Here is a 25,286-nt window from a genome sequence, read left to right as displayed (position 1 = left end):
GTTGCAATGTGGCTTGTCCAAAAATTCTGGACACAACGGTGAAAGTGTGACGCACGCGAGAATCATTGGTGAGGAAGGTTATTTAGAAAAGACCTGACGTCATTTTTTCTAAATTTCACTCCAAGTATTCACCAATTTGCCCCACTTTATATTCTGTTTCGTAAAAAATCTGGAGAGGGGTCTTGGGAGGGAGCGCCCCTCTGAGGATTTTTTTAGGAAATAGAATATGAAATAGTGCAAATTGGTGCAAGTTTGGAGTGAAATTTATAACAAATGACGTAATGGTCAGATCATTTATAAATAACTGACCTGCAGTCATACTGTACATGGCGAGCAATACTGATCTTAATGCTCCTCCCACAAATTCCGAGATTGTTGCACCCCTTCTCATCCTCTCTCAAGCCCCTCCCTTCATCCTGTCCCAACCCCTCCCTTCATCCTCTAAACACTCCCCCCCCCATCATCCTTTCTCACCTCACGTCATCCTCTCTCATCCCCCCTCCCTTCATCCTCTCATCCCCCCTCCCTTCATCATCTCACCCCCCTCCCTTCATCCTCTCACCCCCCACTCCCTTCATCCTCACCCCCACAGGACAGCCACAGAAAACACACACACACACACACACAGACACACACACTACAGTATAAATACACACACACACACACACACACACTAGGACAAAACAGAACAAATACACACAGGACAGAGACAGGACACACAGGAGACAGCACACAGGAGACAGGACACACAGGACACAGACACACACAGAGGACACAGCACACAGCCTCACCTCTCTCTGCTCCATGCTTTTTCTTCCTTTGGCCCCACCCCCAGGCTCCTACCACCTCCTCCTGATTGGCTACATTACACAGCAACAGCCAATCAGGATGGAGGAAGCTGCCCAGCCCCCTAGCAGCAGCAGACCTGCTCTCTCCCTTCTCAGGGGAAATTATGTGATCGGTTACTAAGGGCCTCGTGCAGTAAGCGCCGGAAAAGCCCTCTCGGCAGGGGTTCAAACTCGGCATGTTTTTGGAGTGTTGCCCTCGCAGTATGCAGGAAGGGCCGAATCCCTGGCGAATCACTGCGAGAGCAACATTGCCAAACACGCCGAGTTGCCGGTGGTGAGACAGTCTGCCTGGCGATAACCTGCCGAGATCAGCCTGCAGCAGAGAGAGATCCGCCACTCTCTCTGCGCAAATATCGGCAAAAAAATAAATCTTTTTAATAAAATGTTATTCATAGTGTAGATGTGCAGGGGGTCTCAAAGGGTAACACATTTTTTTTTTGCCTGATTAGATCCTTTGGAATCTGCATGGAAAACTACAGTACTCTATGATGCATATTCGAGTGAGAAAGTGAGAACAAGCAGAAGTTTCCATGTGAACACTCTATGGCAGGCTTTGGGCCTTTTTATATGTGTAACGGGTTTCCCCCCCCCCCAATCTCACATTGGCCCGGGTACTCTAACAACCAACCCCCCATTACGTGTGTGTTTGATGGTGCACCTGTAGGCAACAGAACTCCTGAGTCTCCCGCTTGATGTTAGTAGGGGATTTCCAGCAGGACAGGTAGCTGAGGTAGTGGGTGCGAGTTCAACTTACATCATGTGCAGCGCCTCCACCTCATCAGGATCTGTGCTTCCGCAGGGAGATGGTCCTGGTGAGGAACTCCTTCTTGGTGGTGCCATCCACTGCGGAGTAATTTCACACTCACACAGCGGGGGTATCATTAACAAGGTCATCTTTATTGTAGACGGTGATGTAGCAGACTGCCCTATGCAGCTGCCGGCTCTAGCCACACATCTCTCCGTGCTGTCCCTTCGCCAGGTACGCCCTCCCAAATTGAAGTGGGATTCCCTCTTCTCCTAGGGAGATCCTCTCTGTGCCAGGTCCCTGGACACAGAGTGGCTTAGACAGGCTGATTGGTCAACCTGGACCGCTAGTTACGTCACTAGGGTCACAAAGTGTTCCTACAATCCCTTATGCAGGAAAATACAACTTCCTAACAGCTTTCCACGGCTGCTAGAACACACTGAACTAACTGTGCTGTGCCTTATATACTTCAGGAGGCAGGCGCATCCCTGATGTCACTATCCAGGGACTCAGAGCATACAGCCACTCCCCTTCATACATAGGGCACCTCACCATGGCGTGAGGGAAAACCTCCATAACTACTGCTGGCATACCTGTTCTTACCAGGACTTACTGCCAACAGAGAGGAAAGCAATATACCATTATTATGCATGGCTATATACTCCCCCTGGTGAATCCCCACAGTCCCGGCTGGGGCATAAATTTGGTGTACCTTGCTCCAGGAAACACTGAAAAAGAACACACAAACTTAGCATTTAAACATTATCACTTTCACATAATAATGACAGAACATACGTCCAGCAGAGAGCGTCAAAGAAAAAGGCAGACCACCCGTTAACGGACCTAATAGTAGTGTCGAGGGTCTGATTTCCTCACCTCCCGCCCAATACAGGAAAAGGAATCAGGATCAGGAGACTTTAAACGGGGACCATGTCACTGTAGTATACTCGGATTCCAACCGGATAGAGTGTTCATGCAAAATATAAACGGACTAATGGTACAGATCGCAGGAACAATTTAATCACACAAGCAAGAAAGAATAGTAATGTACTTACAATAAGTACATACAATGTGTACTGAATTTGCTCCTGAGGAAGCTGTTCTCACAGCGAAACGCGTAGAGCCTGTCCAGTTTGCTGCAGCTGCCCATCAAGTGAAGACGCCTGAAGCTGCTGCCGTTCCGTCGCTGCCTATTCCCTCTGCCTCTAGCCGGATGCCGTCACCCCTTCAGCAGGAAGTGACGTCAGACGCCAATCCATCGGCGGGGATTTGGAGTTAGAGGGAAGCCGGAAGAGACTGTACCACCAAGAACCAGCACTCTACTGCCTCACGAAACCCTTATACGTACACATTGTATGTACTTATTGTAAGTACATTACTATTCTTTCTTGCTTGTGTGATTAAATTGTCCCTGCGATCTGTACCATTAGTCCGTTTATATTTTGCATGAACACTCTATCCGGTTGGAATCCGAGTATACTACAGTGACATGGTCCCCGTTTAAAGTCTCCTGATCCTGATTCCTTTTCCTGTATTGGAATTTGAATGTCATCACATCTCATCACATCTATACTGACTGAGTCAGAACACTGCTTACCTTTATCCTACGTGTCGTAAGTAGGAATTTCTGCAGAGCCAAGATAATACATTTTTTATCCCTGATTGTATTGACATATTGCACTATTATTGTTTTTATTTCTTATTTTTTGGTGTGTTTCCTGATCCAATCGCTCCCTTCTCCCCCCGGACCAAGACTGCTTTTATATTTAGCTGCAATAGCCCGTTCAGCTCGGCAGGCCTGGGTCAACTTAGTTTGCCCAGCCCTTCCCGGCAACACCCATGACAGGGGCTCATCTGACTCCACTGGATCATCTAACCCTTCAGATCCCTTTGGGGTAATAAGACCTACTTGTATTCGGTCCCACCGTACTCGTAGCTCCTTGAGATAGGCCTCATCATCAAAATCTCCAGGAGCCCACCAATGGTCAACCACCCCATCCCTTTCTAGAATGAAACGGGTGCGGTCTATCCAGGCGACATATCCCTCATATAATGGTGCCCACCACCTAGTTTCCCGTACCTCCTCTGAGTGGGGTTCTAGGGGCTCTTCCTCATCAGGCCCGCCCGAGAACACCCCCGAAGTACCCTCAGATCTCGTAACCCTTTCCTTACGCTGGGACCAGTGTCCACCCGCAATACTCAGCACACTATTGCTATCACTAATTATCGACCCTCGTCGGGAAATCCTCCCTCCACCCTCCGACCCATCGTCCGAAGTTCCCCAGTCCAGGCTTCCAGTCCGTTCTGTGGTAGGACCCCGGGAATCCCCTGACATACCCAGACTAGAGGTAGACCCGAAGGAACAGGTGACAGGGACAGGGGTTTGAACTAGGGCCTTGGGGCTAACCTTGGGGATGGACGGGGTTGGGGGACGGGGCCGAACGGTAGGTACCGGCAGGGTCACGGCCTGCTCCTCTGCAACACCTGACTCACGTTCGCCACAAAGTTCGTTCTGTCCTTCGGTAGTGGATCCTCTCGTTCTCCGATTCGAGCGCCCACTCCGTCTGTCCATAGGGGATCGACTCCCACTGCTCGACCGTAGAGGCGCAACCGCCTCCCACTCGACACCGCTCAGGTCGTCCGGAACTGTCTCTGGATCCGCACGTGCTGCGACGCCATCTTGGGTTGGGTCCCCAAGAGAGACCTCTTCCTCCACGAGGATATCCGGCAACGCCCTTCTGCTGCGCGGTCCAGCCTGACCCTGGATCCGCTCTTCACTCACCTCCACCCCCGGGATCTGCGGTGAGCACGGAGTTAACCTACTGCTCCGCAGGGTCGGGGTGGATCGACCTCCTTCCGACCCGCTAGTCACCACGGCAGTGGGACTCCGGCTATCGGGTTGTCGCGGCACTGGAGACACTCGACTCCGTGTCTCCACACCACGAGGGATAGCATCTCGCCACGGAATACCAGTAGTATGGTACTCTGCTAACAAGTCCTGTGCCTCTGCCAGTCTGGCACACTCCTCGTCCGAGGACTCTAATTTACAGTTCGGTCTGGGTATTCCAGTAGGGGACCGTCTATGGGCTCCTTTCCGGTCACCTCTCCGATGGCTGGGTTTCTCCACCTTGAGAAGTCGGCTTGACTCCGGCTCCGCGGGACCTGCACTCACACTCCACAGTGCACCCAGAAGCTCCGCTGCCGACGTCGGGGTAGGATTTCGCATCCCCCCAGCTTGTACCGGCACAAATGTGGTCATAGGCCACATATATTGCAGTCCACAATGAGGGCATCGAGCCTCACTGCCCACGGCTTTGCCAGGCAGTCTGCACTGCAGGCAGAGACAGACCACTGTCTCCACACGCGGATAATCAGGAAGCCTCCTGGAGCCGAGTAGGGTTGGGTTGATATCAAGGGACTCTGTTCCACTTTCTCCGCTTGCTCAGCCATGGTCACCAACGGAAGCACTCGTCCTAGCAGTCTGTATTGATCAATGGCTCTTCGCAACTGAAGTGCAGAGGATGGTTGAGCAATCCTTCCCCCCACTTCCTCCATCGGCATCCGGTGGAACTGTAGACCACTCCCCCTGGTTGAAACTAGGGGGATGTCTCGCGGCATTGTAGGCTGACCCAGCACAGGGGCAGAGTGAGTCATAGTCCAGGAGGGCGCGGCTCCAGCTTTCGCGCCAAACTCCCCAACTGGGTGGAGTTTCCTCGTTGCCGCCAATCCTGGCCAACAATTTGCAGACTGCAGAGTTGCAAGACCTTCTGCAGCTGGCCCACGCGGTGTCCCGGGAACGCGGGAACCGCCATTTTGGTAAGTACTGTCCTTCTTTATATTTGAGGTAGCGTCTGGCTGTTTGTTTATTGGTGTGTAACAAAGTCCATTTCGTTCCTGCCATCTCGCAAGGCTGTCGTCCTCACTATTCTCAGGGGTATCATCCCGAGAACATAGGCATGACAAACACGGCGCAGCCACGGCTTTCACGCCATTCCATAACAAACACAAAAGAGTCTCTCCTGTAGCTTGTTCTCCTTCCTCATCCCGGCATCCTGGACCTTCTGCTCGTTGCAGATCCTCCATTCTGACGGTCGCTTCTTGCTCACGGTATACTGGATTATTGTACATGGAGCTCCGCTCTGTGGGGCAGCTACCACATCCGTACAATAAACATGCCTTGTGCACCACCTCGTGTACCTAACATATATCTAACTCGTGTTTGCACTACCTCAGGCTAGGCTCACTCTCTCAGTGTCTACTGTATCTCCTTCCTCCCAGTCTGTGCTCCCTTCGGTAAGTGATCTGGAATGACTAGAGTACTCTGGGGCTCCCATGCAGTACTTGGGCATCTACCTCTCTTGGTCAGCCTAGTGTAGACCCTCTCCAGGACGCCTGACCTAGTTAACAGGCTCTCCCTTCTGGCATCCTACCCCTAGCGCGACCTCAAGGTGACTCGGACAGCTATAGCCCCTCTCCAGATCCACTAACTCCTCTCAGGTTCCCAGGGTATCCCTGCGGTTCCATCCCAACGCAGCACAAAGTGGCAGCATACACTTTCCCTGTTTCCTAGCGTGTGCCTAGCAAAAGCCTGTCCTGTTGACAGGTCTCTCAGCAGCGCCTCCAATTGTAACGGTTTCCCCCCCCCCAATCTCACATTGGCCCGGGTACTCTAACAACAAACCCCCCATTACGTGTGTGTTTGATGGTGCACCTGTAGGCAGCAGAACTCCTGAGTCTCCCGCTTGATGTTAGTAGGGGATTTCCAGCAGGACAGGTAGCTGAGGTAGTGGGTGCAAGTTCAACTTACATCATGTGCAGTGCCTCCACCTCATCAGGATCTGTGCTTCCGCAGGGAGATGGTCCTGGTGAGGACCTCCTTCTTGGTGGTGCCATCCACTGCGGTGTAATTTCACACTCACACAGCGGGGGTATCATTAACAAGGTCATCTTTATTGTAGACGGTGATGTAGCAGACTGCCCTATGCAGCTGCCGGCTCTAGCCACACATCTCTCCGTGCTGTCCCTTCGCCAGGTACGCCCTCCCAAATTGAAGTGGGATTCACTCTTCTCCTAGGGAGATCCTCTCTGTGCCAGGTCCCTGGACACAGAGTGGCTTAGACAGGCTGATTGGTCAACCTGGACCGCTAGTTACGTCACTAGGGTCACAAAGTGTTCCTACAATCCCTTATGCAGGAAAATACAACTTCCTAACAGCTTTCCACGGCTGCTAGAACACACTGAACTAACTGTGCTGTGCCTTATATACTTCAGGAGGCAGGCGCATCCCTGATGTCACTACACAGGGACTCAGAGCATACAGCCACTCCCCTTCATACATAGGGCACCTCACCATGGTGTGAGGGAAAACCTTCATAACTACTGCTGGCATACCTGTTCTTACCAGGACTTACTGCCAACAGAGAGGAAAGCAATATACCATTATTATGCATGGCTATATATGAATACAATAAAACAGAAATCAGCTGCTTTTCAGTGTTTGCTGTAGAAGACAATGTCGTCCAGGTACGCTGCGGCATAACCTTTAGGAGGTCTCAGCACTTTATCCATGAGTCTCTGGAAAGTGGCTGGGGCGCAATGCAGACCACATGGCATAGTCGCGAATTGGTATTAGCCCATTGGAGGGGCGAAGGCGGTTTTGAACTTGCACTCCTCCTCTAAAAGGTATTGCCAGTATCTTTTGTGAGGTCAAGTGTTGATATATACTCCGCCGTACCAAGAGCGTCAATCAATTCATCCACCCTTGGCATTGGGTACAGTATGCATCAAACCTGGATACCGCATTTACCTTTCAGAGGTCTACACAAACTTTACCTTCCCATCTGGACTTTTGGACTACACTGGGAGGGAGCCAGTAATCTGGTGGAAGGACCTGTATCAAGTACTTTTAACAACAAATACTGCAGTAAAAGTTGCTGAACTTGAATATGTGTCACATTGCAAATTGGTATCAGCAATTACGGATCCATTTATACACGTATTCGAAGAACTAAAGGACTGAGATTTTGTAAGAGATTATTAATAACAGCGGTATTTTTATATAAATACCTCTTCTCTTTTCTGTGTACACACTCTCTCTAGGTGAACTAATCACATCTCTTGGGTTCAAATATCACCTCTATGCTGACGACACACATATTTACTTTTCAACCCCTGACCTTACACCTGCTGTACAGACCAAACTTTCTGAATGTCTCTTTGATATCATCCTGGATGGCCCTCCACCGACTTAAACTTAACATAGCAAAAACCGAGTTCCTCATACTTCCTCCCAAACCTGGCCCTACTACCTCCTTCTACATTACTGTTGGAATTACTATCTCTCACCTAGTAGCCCAAGCATGCTGCCTAGGGGTCACACTCGACTCTTCTCTCACATTCTCCTCTCACATTCAAAACGTATCTAAAACCTGTCGCTTTTTCCTCCGCAATATTACAAAGATACGCCCTTTCCTCTGTTGCTCGAAGGCAGAAACTCTGACACAGGCCCTCATTCTCTCCCGTCTCGATTACTGCAACTTCCTGCTGTCCGACCTTCCTGCCTCTCACCTGTCTCCCCTACAATCTATCCTAAACGCTGCTGCCAGAATCACTCTACTCTTTCCTAAATCTGTCTCAGCGTCTCCCCTGCTCAAATCACTCACCTGGCTTCCTATCAAATCCCGCATCTCCCACTCAATTCTCCTCCTCACTTTTAAAGCCTTGCACTCTTCTGGTCCTCCTTACATCTCAGCCCTAATTTCTCGCTATGCTCCATCCCGACTTTTGCGTTCTGCTCAAGGATGTCTTCTTGCTACCCCCTTTGTATCTAAAGCCCTCTCCCTCCTTAAACTTTTCTCACTGACTGCCCCACACCTCTGGAATGCCCTTCCACTCAATACCCAACTAGCACCCTCTCTCAAGACAACAAACGGTAAGCTATTCAGATCACACTATGATCCCAAGCTTGCTAACCTGCCTATTTCAACCCCCCACCCCTTAACAACTTATTTACTGCAGTCTCTCCCAAAACTGACTGCACAATACTCGTAAACCCTGAACTAACTCTAGCATTGCAATACAGCTAAACATTTGACAAGGAACAGGCACACACCTGCTGTTTAGTCTGCTCACACTAACTCTGCTCACAACAGCTCCTTGCAGCACTGCCTACCTCTGGCATCATGAACCTGCTATGTATTTTAACTTTTTTCTTTCTCCTGGCCTCATGGAGATGTTACTCCCTCTATCCACTACAAACTCCTCCATCCTGGCCCACACCCAACATCACCATACACCCTGGACTACTCAAAAGCCTTGCATTATCTACTGAATGTTGGTGGAGAACTCTAAAAACCAGCACACCAACCACTGCTCACTCTAATGGCAAACATCACAAATCTACAACTTGCAAACAACTACCCAAATTTCTACTCATACTATTACTCTCTTTATCAGGTGATATTGAACCTAACCCAGGTCCTCCCATTTCAGCTCTGTCCCATGCCCCTGAGAATTCCACCTTTAAATTCCAAAAAGGGCTATCTGTCGCCCATATAAACATCCGGAGCCTGCTGCCCAAACTGGACGAACTAAGGGCATGGTGCCTTATGCATAAACCCAAAGCCATCGTTCTTACAGAAACATGGCTATCCCCTAAAACCCCTGATGCAAATATTGCCATTCAGGGATACTCCATTTTTAGGAGAGATAGGTCAAAGAGAGGAGGAGGGGTGTTATTTTATATTGCAGACACATTACAATTTACACTGTTAAATTGCCCATCAAGCCCACCCTCTTTTGAAATTCTAGTTGGCAAAATCTGCCTCCCCTTTTCTAAGCCCATCTTGCTAGCTGGCATCTACCGCCCCCCTAAAGCCCCTCTATAATCCTTGACTGATATCACCCAATTTCTTGACTCCATTTCCTCTCTGAATGAGAAGAGTGAGCTGCTAGTTCTTGGGGATTTCAACTTCAATTGGCTTGACCCTAAAAACCACAAAATCCAGATACAACTCAAGTCACTTAACCTATCGCAACTCATTTCCCAACCCACACGAATAAACCTGAAATCGCATAACCATTCCTTGCTAGACTGGATTCTTTCCTCAAACCCCAGCAGAATCCAATCCTCTGGCATCCTTCCTGATATTTTCAGTGACCATGCAATAGTGTACTGTGTAAGGAAAATTAAACCGCCCCATTCAAGCCCTAAAGTTCTCCTCACTAGAACATTTAAAAACTTTAACCCACAACAGTTTCTGGATGACCTTACCAACTGCCCATGGCACAGAATCAATTTAATTCCCGACCCTGATTCTGTGCTCGACTATTTCCAATCCGAGTTCTTAAAACTCTATGATACCCATGCTCCACTACGCAAAATAAGGGTACGGGGGGCCCACCTTCCATGGGTTACACCTGACCTTATAGCACTCTACTAGTTCAGGGATGCCTTGTGGAAAAGCTACAAAGTAACTGGCACTACCAAGGATCTCAATCACTACAGATGCATGCGGAACATGTGCACAAGGCAAACAAGGCATGCAAAAGCACAAAATTACTCTGACAATCTCCACCACAATACATCAAACCCAGCTAACTTCTGGAAGGTTATCAACCATATATTCCAGCCTCCTAACCATCAACAACCAAGTAATATCACTAAGGGGGATATTACTCTGACAAACCCCACTGACATCGCAAATGCATTCAATGATTACTTTGTGGGGTGTGCCACTAACTTATTAGCGAAACGCAGCACAAACCCCAAACATGAATTTCATCCTGGGAGTATCACTACACCCCCTCCCAACACTGCCCACAATTTTCAATTTGGCCCAGTATCTGAAGAGGAGATTATACAAGCGCTCCTCAAACTAAAACTAAGCAGCCAATGTGGACCCGACTTACTACAATCTAGGTTCCTACGACTTGGTGCCCCAGCCATTGCCAAACCAATTGCGTCCATAGTCAACTCTATCCTGTCTGCAGGCCATATCCCTAAGACCTGGAAACCTGCCAGAGTTGTCCCAATCTTCAAAAGTGGGGACAAAAACACGGTCTCAAACTACAGGCCAATCTCACTTCTCCCAATTCTATCCAAAGTCATGGAAAAATGTGTCCACTCCCAATTAAGCGATTTCTACACCAAGACAAATTTCCCTAGCCAATTCCAATCTGGATTTCGCCCCAAACACTCCACCGTAACTACCCTGCTAAAAGTCTGCAATGAAATCCAGTGTGAAATGGAACGGGGACAACTCACTGGTGCAGTATTCCTAGATTTTGCAAAGGCTTTTGACACAGTTGATCATGCTATCCTGCTTAACAAACTCCAGAGCTCTGGAATAGGGAAACATGCTTTAAACTGGTTTCAGTCCTACCTATCAGGAAGATCCCAACATGTGTCCATATCAGGCTCTAACTCCAACCCCCTGGATATCACCTGTGGTGTCCCGCAAGGCTCTGTTCTGGGGCCCCTACTTTTCTCAGTGTTCATTAATGATCTTCCCACAGCTTGTAAGGAAGCCTCAATACACATGTATGCAGATGACACAATCCTATATGCACACAGTCATAGCCTCTCTGACCTTCAACACATACTTCAGTCTGACTTTTTGAGACTCGAAAACTGGATTTCCCAAAACAAACTGTTTTTAAACACTGACAAGACTGTAACAATGGTATTTGGGACCAAGACTAAATTTGTAAAGCTTCCAGTGACTGAGCTTCTGATTCGAACCAACGCTAACACCACCCTAACACCTGTCACTAGTTTTAAATACCTGGGCTTATGGTTTGACTCCCACTTAACATTCGGGATGCACATTGATACCCTGACAACCAAGACCTATGCCAAACTAGGGGTACTTTACAGGAACAAATCCTCCCTAAGTCTCCTGGTCAGAAAGCGTATCGCACAGCAGATGCTAATGCCAATTATTGACTATGGAGACATAGTATATGGCTCGGCTCCTCAAACCCACCTTAGCAAACTTGACACCCTCTACAATTCAATTTGTTCTCCAATGCAACTACAACACACATCACTGCGAAATGCTCAAAGAACTAGATTGGTCGGGGGCGTGTCTATGACGTCAACCAGGACAGTCGGGTAGAGGGAGAGCTCTGGAGACCCCTCTGTATAATCGTTGAATTTATACCTTTCCACCCGGCCAAAAACACCTTAAATTGCATACAATCCCTCCCTGAATCTGCAGGGATGGCGAACAGGGGAAAAAATCAGCAGCCCCAGGGGGTTGGAAGGTTCTTTACCCCTGCTAAACAAACTGCTGAAGCGGGAAGCAGGCGGCAAGATGGCCCCCAGACATCAGGTGCACGAGGCACACAAGGCCTCACTAGCCCGGCGAGCCCCGCTGAGACTCCCCCCTCGCCAGATGGCAGAATCACAAAGGAGTTTTTAGAAGAGCTCCATGCTAAACTCCAAAAATCACTGGAGACAAACATCAAAGAGGCAGTGGCTGAGATAAAGCATGATATTCAGGGCCTGCAGGAGAGAACCTCAACCCTGGAAGCCAGGCTGGATGAAGCCCTACACCATCAGTCAGAAGCGGACGAGGAGATAATCCGCTTGGGCCAGGAGATCCACTCCCTCCGGGATGGTCTGGAGGACCAGGAGAACCGGGACCGCAGGCAAAACCTGCGGATCCGCGGTATCCCTGAGGCGATAATACCCTCCCAGCTCAGGGCATATTTGACGGATTTTTTCCTTGCAATCTCACCTGATCTTGACCCAAGGGACCTCGAAATAGACAGGGCTCACAGGGCACTGGGCCCACGTTCAGAAGACCCAAATCGTAAGCGGGACGTGATCGTGCGCCTCCACAGTTTTTCAACCAAAGATAAGCTGATTGGAGCCTGCAGGGACAAGGACACGATCACGTTCCAGAATGAGCCTCTGCAGGTATATAATGACCTTTCCAAACTGACCGTAGACAGACGGAAAGCGATGCGTCCCCTGACACTCCTCCTCCGAGAAAAAAGAATAAAGTACAAATGGGGCTTCCTCTTCAAGCTGGTTATCCCCCACAAAGGAAAGTTCCTGACCATCCGTCAGCCTGAAGATATGGAATCCCTGGCCAGAACCCTGGGCCTCCCTGTGGAACCCTTCCAACATGATTACCAGCCCGACAACAGACCAGGGAACGTGAGGACCACCCGGTTAGAGCTTCCGAGCGCATTGCAGAACAGCGACAGTCCAGAGAGAGATGACCCAGCACCCAGAGAGACCCTCCCGGGAGATCACCGCTCTTCCCCCTAACACCACCTAAAATGGCGTCGGGAGGATCCCCACTGCGGGCCTCTGTCAAACGAAGCTACACCACTAACCTCTCACCAGAGACTCCTACCAGCATCCAGAGAGACGACCGACTTCATTCCCGACGACACCCTGAAGGAGCCACCCACCAAACCGCAGGAGAACGAGGAGCTGAGTCAACCCTGTGCACAACGGATTCTCCAAAGATGGCGTCCGCCACATCTCCATTCCGCTGCGGAACACCACAAGGCTCCCTGGACGAGGTCGAGACGAAGCAGACGTGATCACCGTGCGCGACATCCAGACCCTACGCTCCGCATCACGTGGCCCCCGATCCGTCGATCCAGACCAGAGTCATCGAGTGCCGAGCGCCAGAGGAGTCGATGCTGCAGCCCAGCTTCCGGATAGCGCACAGGTTCCCCCCCTCGGCCGAGGGGGGGTCAAGAGGCTTTGCTGACACCCCAGCCCCCGACGGCCCTAAGGGATCCTGACTCCCCTCCCCTCCGCGGAGGGTCAGACGCTCCAGGACTTCCCGATCGCTCCGGGCTGCGAGGCACTCACGGAGGGTCTGTAACACAGTTTCCCCTATGTTATCCCTGGTTTTCCCCGTTAACAGCAGTGTCCAAAATCCCAAGTTTGGCGGCTGGCCTTAATTGGCTCAGCGGTCGCGCCCTCAAAGTTAGAAGGACCCACACTGCACTTAATAGGCATTCCCTTACCCCTCCCTCCTCTCACCATTCACCCCCCCCTCCCCCACCTCCCCGCCCCCCCTCTCACCCCCCCCTACCCACCCCCCCTCTCACCCCCCCCTACCCGCCCCCCCTCTCACCCCCCCTACCCGCCCCCCCTCTCACCCCCCCCCTACCCGCCCCCCCTCTCACCCCCCCCTACCCGCCCCCCCTCTCACCCCCCCTACCCGCCCCCCTTCTCACCCCCCCTCTCACCCCCCCTCCCTCTCAACCCCCCTCCCTCCCACCCCCCCTCTCACCCTCCCACCCCCCTCTCACCCTCCCTCTCACCCCCCCTCCTCTAATACCAACCCCCCCTAGCCCTTCCCCCCTACCCAATACCGACTTCACCTCCCCCCTCTTACCCCCTCCGCCCCCCCCTCGTCCTTGCTAACCCCCCCCACCCCCTCTCCCCTCCCTCCCCTACCCCACTATTCCCCTTCTTGCCCCCTCCCCCACCCCCCCAGCCCCCCAGGAGAGAATGAGGCAGCCCAGCCACAACCTGGTGACACTCACCAGTTCTCAAGGAAACGACACTAACTCTCACCTGAGCCGACAGAAAAGGGTCCACTAACCCTGTAGTTCTGTCACTGCCAGGTGCCTATTGCAACGAAGGTTCCCCCCTTATAAAATGCTTAAGGCGCAGCGATTGAAGTGATCCTTCACCCCCCCCACCCCCTCCCCCTTCCCCCCCACCTCCTCCCCTTCCCCACCCCATCCCTCCTCACTCGGGGAGCTGTTCCCCCCCACACCCCTGCCCTCCTTACACCCTCCCCACCCTTGCCCCCACCCACGCCCCCCCTAGCCCCCTCAGGGCAGATCTACTCACCTGCGTCCCAGGTTACCCGATTACGGTCACAGAGATGGTCCCGCACCGCGTCGCTCACAGGATCATCGCATGGGGCTGTATACCACTCGGGCCACAGCGAAGGTCTGGAATTAACACTGCAAAATGTAAATTGTGAATAAAGCCTAAGGCGGAATGTATAAACTTGTACCCCCCCACTATCCTCCCCCCCCTACCCCATATCCCTCCCCCAGCTACCTCTCCTTCCCCTTACCCCCTACCTTCCTCCCCTACACCCCCCCCCCTTCCATGGCCCCACCAAAGCTGGAATACATAGGAAAGGGATGTATACCGACACTGATGGCAGACACAGTACAGGGCCCCCTCTCCCTCCCCCCTCCCTTCCTCCTCTCCCCCCCCTACTCTTCCCAGTTTCCCTACCCATCCCTGCCCCCCACGTACCCCTCCCCTTCCTCTCCTTGTCCCCTTTCCAACCCCGTCCCCCTGAGCTGGTCCACTTACCCTTGTATCGACCTGAGCAAGCATGGGCACGAATATGGCCATGACAGGCGCAGTACTTGGGACTACCACACGAGGTCGCTCACCACATACGCAAAGTTAAATGTATAAGGGGTAAATTGTGAAGTGGGATTCTGGCACAACGCTGTAGGTTCAAGATTCAAACCCGTACCCCCCCCACCCCTCCCTTTCTCCCCCGGAGACCCCCCCCTCCACCCCCCCACCACCCCCCCCCTAAACCACCCCCCCCCCTCCACCCCCCCACCACCCCCCCCCTCAACCCCCCCCCCCCTAGGTCAGTGCCGTCACTGTCAGGTACCTATAGCAACGAAGGTTCCCCTTGGAAAATATTTAAGGAGCTACGGTTGAAGAGGCCCCACCCCCCTCCCCTCTCCCCCTTACCCCCCCGTCCCCACCCCACCCTCCCCCACTCCCCACCCTATCCCCCCCCCCACCCTACCCCCCCCCTCTTACCCCCACACTTCCACTGCCTTGCCCCCACCTTCAACACATAAGGTTACCCCCTTGCCCGCACCCACCCCCCCCCTAGCCCCCTCAGGGCAGTACCACTCACCTACGTCCCAGGCTGCCCGATCACGTTCACAAAGTTGGACCTGATCCGTGCTGCTCACAGGCTCATCACATGAGGTTGCATAACACTTGGGCCACAGCGAAGGTCTGGTACTAACATTGCAAAATGTAAATTATGTATAAAGGCCTAAGGTGGAATGTATAAACTTGTACCCCTCCCCCCTCCCCTTCCTCTCCATGTGTCCCCACTCTCCTCTGCTCCCCATGTACCCCTCCCCTTCCTCTCCCTGTCCCCTCCCAAACCCCGTCCCTCTGAGATGGCCCACTCACCCTTGAACCTGCCTGATCATGCACGGGCATGACTATGGCCATGACAGGCGCAGTACTTAGGACCACCACACGAGGCCGCTCACCACCTACGCAAAGTTAAATGCATAATGTGTAAATTGTGAATTGTGATTCCTGCACAACGCTGAAGGTTCAAGGTTTCATCCTGCACCCCCCCATCCCCTATTCCTCTCGTCCCCAGGGACCCTCACCCCCTCCCAGGTCCCCCTCAAAAGGGAAGATGTCCCGATACCGCACCATTCCCTCTACTCCCCCCCTCCCCTTTTTTTTTTTTTTTTGCTTCACTCCCCCCCCACCCTTATTTTTTTCCCCCCGTGACCCGCTCCCCCCCCCCTACATCCACCCCCAAACCCTCCCCCCCTCACACCAACGGATCAGGGTCCCCTCTCATACACCCTCTCTTCCCTCCATCAGACTCTAAGCACCTCAGGTATACAACATCACTTTCTAGTAGGCCCCACTGACAGAGGGTTCAAACCAAGGCCTCAACCCCCCCCCCCCCCCCCCAACTTAAAAAAAAAAAAAAAGACGACCCGGCAACAAGGAAGCCGGTGGAAGTCGCAGAACTTTCTGGGTCTCCACCCGGCCCGTCTTCACTGGTGTACGTCCTACGACCCGCCCCCAAGGGTCTTACACCCACTAACCGGTTCTTCACCTAAGACCGGTCAAACACTTTCAGACCCCATTAGGGTCATTTTTCCTCCCTTTTTCAGCCGCTGTTACTGTCCCAGCGGCCCCCTTCCCGACCCCCCTCCCCCAAGCCCATTCTGACTGTACTCCCCAATACTCCACCAGCGACAACACACGCAAACTTAGCTGAGCAATTACTATGTCCCATCAAAAAGCACTAAAAATTGTCTCCCTCAACGTAAAGGGTCTCCACAATAATCGAAAACGCCGCCTGGCCCTCCAAGAGATAAAGAAAACAGGAGGGGACGTTGTTTTCCTCCAGGAGACGCATTTTACGGCACAAGAGCCGCCTAAAATATTTCAGCATGCATATCCAATGAGTTATTTCTCATCCTTCAGCAGCAAGCGTAGAGGGGTTGCCATTCTGTTCCGACAGGGCACCCCATTTAATCTAACCAAAACCCAGGCAGACCCAGAGGGGAGATTTATTGTAGTCTATGGCTCACTATCCGGCACGTCAATCGCCCTTATTAACCTATACGCCCCAAACGAAAACCAGACTGAATTTCTTAAAAAGGTTCTGGAAGAAATTGACCCACAATATCTATCCTCAATACTCATTGCAGGGGATTTAAACATGGCTCTCAACCCTAAGGAAGACAAATCGAGCCACCCAGGACGACAACACTCTACTCAGTCACAAAGACTGGGGAAAAAATTCAAGGACATTATCGGGGACTTTTCTCTGGTAGACATTTTTAGAACACAACATCAGGGACAAAGAGATTATACTTTTTACTCGGCGCCTCACCAGTCTTACTCCCGTATTGACTACTTTCTTGCTTCCAAGAACGTCCTAGAGGCCACCACTGACACAGATATCGGCCCAATTACATGGTCGGATCATGCTCCCATCACCATGACCCTATCCATCCCCTTTGGGAAAACTATCTCATACTGCTGGAAACTCAATGATTCCTTACTGAACCACTCCGGGACAGTGATGGAACTCAAAAAATCCCTTAAGGAATACTTCAGAATAAACAAAGGCTCCGTAACCTCTCCAGCAAGCCTGTGGGAAGCCCATAAGGCGACAATTCGAGGAAATCTTATCTCGATTGCCTCCCACCGGAAGAAATCTAAACTCAAATTAACTAAAGAGCTCACAACCAAAATAATCGACTTAGAGCAACAGCATAAAAATAACCCCTCCCGGAGAATTTATAAACAGTTGACAATTGCTCGAAACGATTTAAGGACCATCCAATTAGAAAGTGTAGAAAAAGCTCTTAGATGGACGGGTCAGAGGAATTATGATAAAGGGAACAAGGCCGATAGACTTCTTGCCAGCAAATTAAGAGGAATACAGAAAAGATCGCAAATCATGGCAATCAGGAATAATTCTGGTGAACTCCAATACAATGAAAAAAAGATAGCAGAGGAATTTACCAAATTTTACACTAAACTATATAACCTAAGAGCCCACTCTGCACACACTAAAGAGGCGGATACGGCTTTAGCCGCCAGTTACCTAGCCGAATGCGACCTTCCTTCATTAACATAGGAAGAAAATACCTACCTAAATGCGAAAATCACGCTAGACGAATTAGAAATGGCCGTTAGAGCCTCAAAAAATTCTAAGGCGCCGGGCCCCGATGGCTTCACGAATGCATACTACAAAAAATTCTTCCCCATTCTGTCCAAACATCTATTAAGTTTGTTCAACTCATTTCTAGAAGGGAGCCCTATCCCATCCACAATGTCGTCCGCAAATTTGGCAATAATACTAAAGGATGGGAAGGACCCCACCCAATGCGGCAGTTACAGACCAATCTCATTGTTGAACAACGACCTTAAACTATACAGTAAAATTTTGGCGAACAGACTTAATCCCATCCTCCCGAGATTAATACATAAGGATCAGGTCGGGTTTGTCCTGGGTCGTCAGGCCTCAGACAATACACGCAAAATTATAAACTTGGTAGATCATGCCCACCTTTCAGGCTCAAAGGCAATGTTGCTGAGCCTAGATGCAGAGAAGGCATTTGACAGGATTGATTGGCTATTTCTAAACCAGACATTGATTAAGTTCGGCTTCAGAGACTCGTTTCTAAAGGGAGTTCAAGCACTTTACCAGAATCCCTCAGCCTCGGTGCGCCTCTCGGGTGGAGGCTCGGAACGATTCCTAATCCAGAACGGTACCCGTCAAGGATGCCCCCTATCTCCCCTCCTCTTCGCCCTCATGATTGAACCATTGGCGTCTAAAATTAGAGGGAACCCGAACATCCAGGGAATCCCGATCGACAATTCACAATACAAAATTTCCCTATTCGCTGATGATATCATCCTTACCCTGACTAAACCTCTAACTTCCCTCCCTAACCTCCAGAGGGAATTGACAGAGTTTGGCAGAGTATCAGGATATAAGATAAACAGCGACAAATCAGAGGCCCTAAATCTTAGTCTCCTGGATCCCGAAGCTCACCTCCTCAAAACCAATTTCAGCTACAGATGGTGCCCTGCATACATTAAATATCTGGGAGTAAATGTATCAAGGCACTATCGGGATCTCTACCGGGATAACTACCCGCGTTTATGGGATAAGATCAAAAAGGATCTAGATCAGTGGGCAGGTTACCAGATCTCGTGGATCGGTCGAATGACTTCCGTTAAGATGAATATACTCCCAAGAATGTTATACCTCTTTCAAACACTCCCTATCCACGTCCCAGGCACTGATCTTAAAAACATGCAAAACAGAATATTTCAATTCATTTGGCAGGGCAAAAGACCCCGAGTCGCCAGGTCGGTCCTGATGGCTGCAAAATCTAGGGGAGGTATGGGGGTTTCGGACATACACAGATATTACCTAGCTGCACAGCTCAAGCAGGTGGTGATGTGGAATTCTGACCCGACCCGTTGTAGTTGGGTAGAGATAGAGACTCAATGTGCCAAAATGCCTTCTCTGCAAGCCTGCCTCTGGAGCCTGGACAGAGGAGAGGGTCATACACACAACCTGAAACTTCAGGCCTCCCGTTTCACATGGGACGTCTGGTCTCGTTGTAAATACAAACATGGCCTTACTACCAAAAGCTCCCAATTGACCCCCATTCTAAACAATTCAAAGTTCCCCCCGGGATGTGGATCTAAACTGTTCGAACAATACAGCACAAGGGGTATAGAGGCGATTGCGGATCTTCTGAGCCTGGGGAGGCTTCTGAGCTTCCAAGAGGTAAGGACCAAATATAAAATTAAAGAATTGGACACATTTAAATATCTTCAAATTAGAAACTTTATTAGGACAACATGTCCTCTCCCAGAATACCCCACTCTCACATCATTTGAGCTTCTTTGCGAGACAAAGACCCACCAGAAGGGTCTAATCTCTGATATATACAGGGCTCTAGAGCTCTCCTCGACCCCAAAAGAACACGACTATATGCTCAAATGGGCAGCGGACCTGAACACTGTTATAGACAGAGAGACTTGGGAAGAAATCTGGGAGACAGCCTCGGAGACCTCCCTATGCACTACAATAAAGGAAAATATCTACAAAATTATGTTTGGCTGGTATCTTACCCCAGCACGATTAAACCAAATCTACCCTCTGGCTTCCGATCAATGTTGGAGAGGCTGTAGTCATAGAGGGGACATGGTCCATATCTGGTGGACCTGTCCAGAAATTATTAAGTACTGGGCCAAGGTCCAAATTTTAATAAAAGAGGTCACCGACCTAGAAGTGCCTATTGAACCACTGACCTACCTGCTGGCTGCACCATTGAAGGACATTGTCCGGCCAGTCAGGAAATTGATCTCCTTCATTATGACCACGGCTCGTTGCTGTATTGCGGCCTCCTGGAGGAAGACAACTACGCCAGCACTAGGAACAATTAGGAAAAGAGTAGAAGAGGTAATGGCTATGGAGAGGCTCACAGCCGTCGTCCGACAAAAACTGCCTGCACACGAGGATATCTGGGATCCCTGGATCTCCCACAATAGGACCAGACAACCACACCAAACGAACCAGACCCTGGTCACCCCACCATAGGCGCTCGAACACAACCCTAGAGGCCATTCCCATAATCAGTCAGATGGGTCTTCCCCCCCTCCCTACCCCTCCCCCCCTCTCTACCGCCCCCCCCCCCCCCTTCTTTACCTCCTCAGTCCCCCCCCTCTGCCTTCCCTCTTCGAAGGCCCCCCTCCCTTTTCCTACGGGCAACGGCGGTTGCCTAACAGTTTTTCCCCAAAAAATCTGCGGATTCAAAAATGTTAGGCTTATGTGAACTAAGACACTGTATGTTTATCTGAATGCCTAATAAAACTGTTTGAAAAAAAAAAAAAAGAACTAGATTGGTCAACACTAGAGTCTAGGCGCAAAGTTCACCTTTCCTGTCTTGCCTTTAAATTCTTCATGGGCAAGCTACCCAGCTACCTGAACAAGCTCCTCACCCCTTCCACTTGCAGCACTTATCACCTGAGATCAGACTCCAAAAGACTATTCATGGTCCCAAGGCTCAACAAAGTATCCGGACGTTCCTCCTTCTCCTTCCGTGCACCCCAAAACTGGAACAACCTACCAGAGACTCTCACATCCACCACCAGTTTAAGTTCTTTCAAATCTAAGGCTGTCTCACATTTTAACCTGGTTTGTAACTGTTTCATTCGCTCATAATATATATTTTCTTTAACTGTGCACGCAATGTCTTGTATATAATGTATACCCTGTTCATTTATGTAACTGTATTTGTAACCATGTATTATTTGTTTTACTCTGTGCCCAGGACATACTTGAAAACGAGAGGTAACTCTCAATGTATTACTCCCTGGTAAAATATTTTATAAATAAATAAATCCACCTTTAAGACCCACCTTAAGGTGACACACTTGCTTAAAGAAGCATACGAGTAGCACCAAGGATAAAACTAGACACATGATACATAAAGCTTGGACGCACTTACCAGAATTCCCTCCTACTGTCTCTGTACGTTCTTCCTACCTACCAATTAGATTGTAAGCTTCTCGAAGCAGGGACTCCTCTTCCGAAATGTTACTTTTATGTCTGAAGCACTTATTCCTATGATCTGTTATTTGTATTTTTTGTATTAATTTTAAATATGTATCATATTTATATGATTGTCACGTGTATTACTACTGTGAAGCGCTATGTACATTAATGGCGCTATATATAAATAAAGATATACATACATACATACATACATACATATTATTTTGAAGTGAAACTTCTTTAGTGGCACCTCATTCGTAATGGGACACAAATGCATTGTGGAGACAGAAAATGAAACGGATGTGACGTCATGAAGTAAGTGCTGGCAGTTGAGGCCGGGATGTGTTCTGGCTCAGCCCAACCGCAACACTGACATGCTCCGACCCGCCCTGTTAACCTAAAAATCACTTGCGGTGGCCGCTCCTAACGGCCGCCGCTCCCCCCACACGCCCGCTGTCACATGCTCGTCCGCATAACTCTCTAGCCCTGTTCACATATGCCGCACATGCGCGCACAGGAGCGTTATCATGCCCTGTCGCCTCTCACGGCTCCTGCTCCGGTAACGCGGGATGCGGGGGGTTTGAGCGCTTCGCTTCCAATGCATCACTGTCAAAGGGGGGGGGAGGAGGAAGGAAGAGTGCTGAGTGCGTGAGCGCACACGTGAGTTACTGTGCCCTGTCGCCTCCTGCTCCGGTAACGGGGAGTGGGAGGGGGTTGAGCGTGCTGCATCCCCCACAGCACCATCAGAGGGGGGAGGAAGAGCTCTGAGCACCCCACGCGCGTTACCATGCCCTTCTGTACCCCCCTCGTGGCCCCATACCTCCGCCGGGGATCTGGCTGCAGCAGGACACACAGTTGTGTCTGCAGCTCTGCCGGGGGTAGAGAATGGGGGCTGCTCGGGTCGTGTACCTCCAGGGGGGCTGCTCAGGAGACTCAGACAGAGCCCCCCGGGTCCACAGCTCTGCCGGAGGTGGGGGGAGTCAGGAGAGAGGGGGCAAGACACAGGCAGACACATACACACCACACACACAGAGACACACATACACTGACAGACACACACACACACACACACATTGACTGACACACATACACACACTCACTGACTGACACACACAGACTGACTGACACAAACATTGACTGACACACATACACACACTGACAGACACATGTACACACACTGACTGACACACACACACACACACACACTGACTGACACACACACATACTGACTGACACACACACACACACACACACACACACTGACTGACACTCATACTGACTGACACAAACACACGCACACACTGACATGCACACACTGACACACGCGCACACTGACACACGGGCACATTGACACACGCGCACATTGACACACGCGCACATTGACACAAGCGCACACTGACACATGCACACACTGACACATGCACACACTGACACACACGCACACTGACACATGCGCACACTGACACACGCACACCGACACACACACGCACGCACTCTCTGACACACGCACGCACTCTCTGACACACACACGCACACTCTGACACACACACACACACACATTCTGACACACACACACGCTCTGACACGCACATTCTGACACACACACGCACTCTCTGACACACACACACTCTGACACACACACTTACTGACACACACACAACCCAGTGATGCGCCAAACACTGCCCCTGAATGATGTGCCTATTCCCCACCCCCTCCCCCTGTGAGCTGCCGAGCACCCACCCATGTCCCTGTACCTCTGCCGGGGGCTGGCAGCAGCAGGACACACGGCCCGCAGCTACGCCGGGGGGGGGAGACTCAGACAGAACTTCTTTAGTGGCACCTCATTCGTAATGGGACAAAAATGCATTGTGGAGACCGAAAATGAAACGGATGTGACGTCATGAAGTAAGTGCTGGCAGTTGAGGCCGGGCTGTGTTCTGGCTCAGTCCGACCCCAACACTGACATGCTCCCACCCACTCCCACCCGCCCTGCTAACCTAAAAATCACATTGCCGCCGCTCCTAACGGCCGCCGCTCCCCCCACACACCCGCTGACATGCGGCGGCAACGCTCTCCTCCCACACGCCCGCTGACATGCGGCGGCAACGCTCTCCTCCCACAAGTCCACCAATCAAATTTACTCATGCTCTAAGCAGTAATAATATTATTGTTACTTTATATGTTGCTGACAACACTTATTATGCGCGTGCACAGCACACAGCTTTTTTTTTCTATGCATAATCACACGTTTTTACCCAGTGGTGCCCACATTTTGTCTTATACTGTACACTGTAATTGGGGATCAATCACAAAATCAGTGGGTACTGTGAGGGTTATCTATACTATCTCTTGCTATGTTTGTGTCCACATGCCCCTTAGCATTATAGAGGGGTTCCCTTTGTTCCCTGACCTTAGGTTTTGGCCACCAGCCTCTTTCCTCCAGTCTGGAGGTCCCCGCTGGCTCCTTCCGACGTGGCTGACTGCGTGCTGTGACGCGTCAGCCGGAAGATGCTGCAAGCTCCTAGTGATTTGCAGCGCTGACGCGTCACGTGGTGCGGCAGTCAGCCAATGAGGAAAGGAGGGGCGGGAAGGAGGGGAGGGAAGGAGGGAAACGGCTTGGGAGGGGAGCAGGGAAGGAGCTGCGGGGGAAAAGTGTATGTGTGTATATGCATGTGTATGTATGTGTTGTGTGTGGGGTGGGGGACGGCACCACGGCCCCTCCCACTCCCGCGGCACCACACCCCCCCCCCTCCCGCTCCCTTTCCCTACAGACCGCATATAGAGGGCAAGTGCCTCTCCACGCGCCGCCTGTCTGCAGTGCTGGCGCGTAGTCTGAGGCAGCGGGACCTTAGCCTTAGTAATGATGCACCGATGTCCCTGATGTACTATAGAATATCTATAGATATGTGCCTGCTATAAGAACAGCAGTATAGAAATTAGAAGATAGGTTAATCATCCCATAGACTTGAGTGCGTGTGCTTGAAGGCTGGTTTGGATCCCTATGAGCAAAACTTGTGCGAGGTCTGATTATCTGTGTTTGTGTTATTGTTGTACTGTTCATTGTCATCTTTTGCGTTAAAGGAATCATTGCCAAAATGACTTCATAAGTTATTCCCTCCATGCCCCCCTGAGAAGATGCTTCAAATAAAGCAATGAAACAGGACTATGATGATGCAGAAATCTCTCTTGATGAGTTGCAATTAAAATTACAGGAATGAGAAGACAAGAAAAAAAAATTGCGAATGGATAAGGAGTGGGTGAGACTCCAAAGGATTGAGGTAACGGATCAAGGGTTACATCAAGGAAATACCCTCTACAAGGAAAAGATACCGTGTTTTCCAAGAATAAAGTTATAAATTTCTCACAAAAGATTTCGAACACTATAAGAGAAGGGACTGATGAAGTAATATTGCTGAAATGAATTTACTATTTATATTACTGAAAAGGACTGGGGGGGTCTATGGAGAGGAAATTGTTAGCAGTGTGTGGAATCCATCTTGTATTTGTATGTGTTATATGTCAGTATTTTGTTGCAAGAATGAACTTTGCTCCAGAGTGGAGATATGGACCGAGCTTTGTTGCTCAAGCACACACGTGTTGTGGTCTGCTAAAAGAACCAGTTTAGGTTAGATGAATTGATCTTTGGAGCCAGTCTGGAATAGATCTGAAGACCTGTAACTTGAATGGTTTAGAAGAGGATTATCCCCTCGTGTACAAGGAATGCATTAGTGTGATGTCATTATTTTCTACCTAGTAACCTATGTAACGGGTATTCCCCCCCAATCGCAGATCTGATGTGGGTGCAAGGAACATACAAGGTTACTCAGGTGTGGTGCATTACCTGTTGGCTCACAGGAGGGCTGAGCT

The sequence above is a fragment of the Ascaphus truei genome, chromosome 21 (genome assembly GCF_040206685.1).
Source record: "Ascaphus truei isolate aAscTru1 chromosome 21, aAscTru1.hap1, whole genome shotgun sequence".
Classification (NCBI taxonomy): domain Eukaryota; kingdom Metazoa; phylum Chordata; class Amphibia; order Anura; family Ascaphidae; genus Ascaphus; species Ascaphus truei.
The sequence above is the reverse complement of the archived record's forward strand: the minus strand, read 5'-3'. Positions refer to the sequence as shown.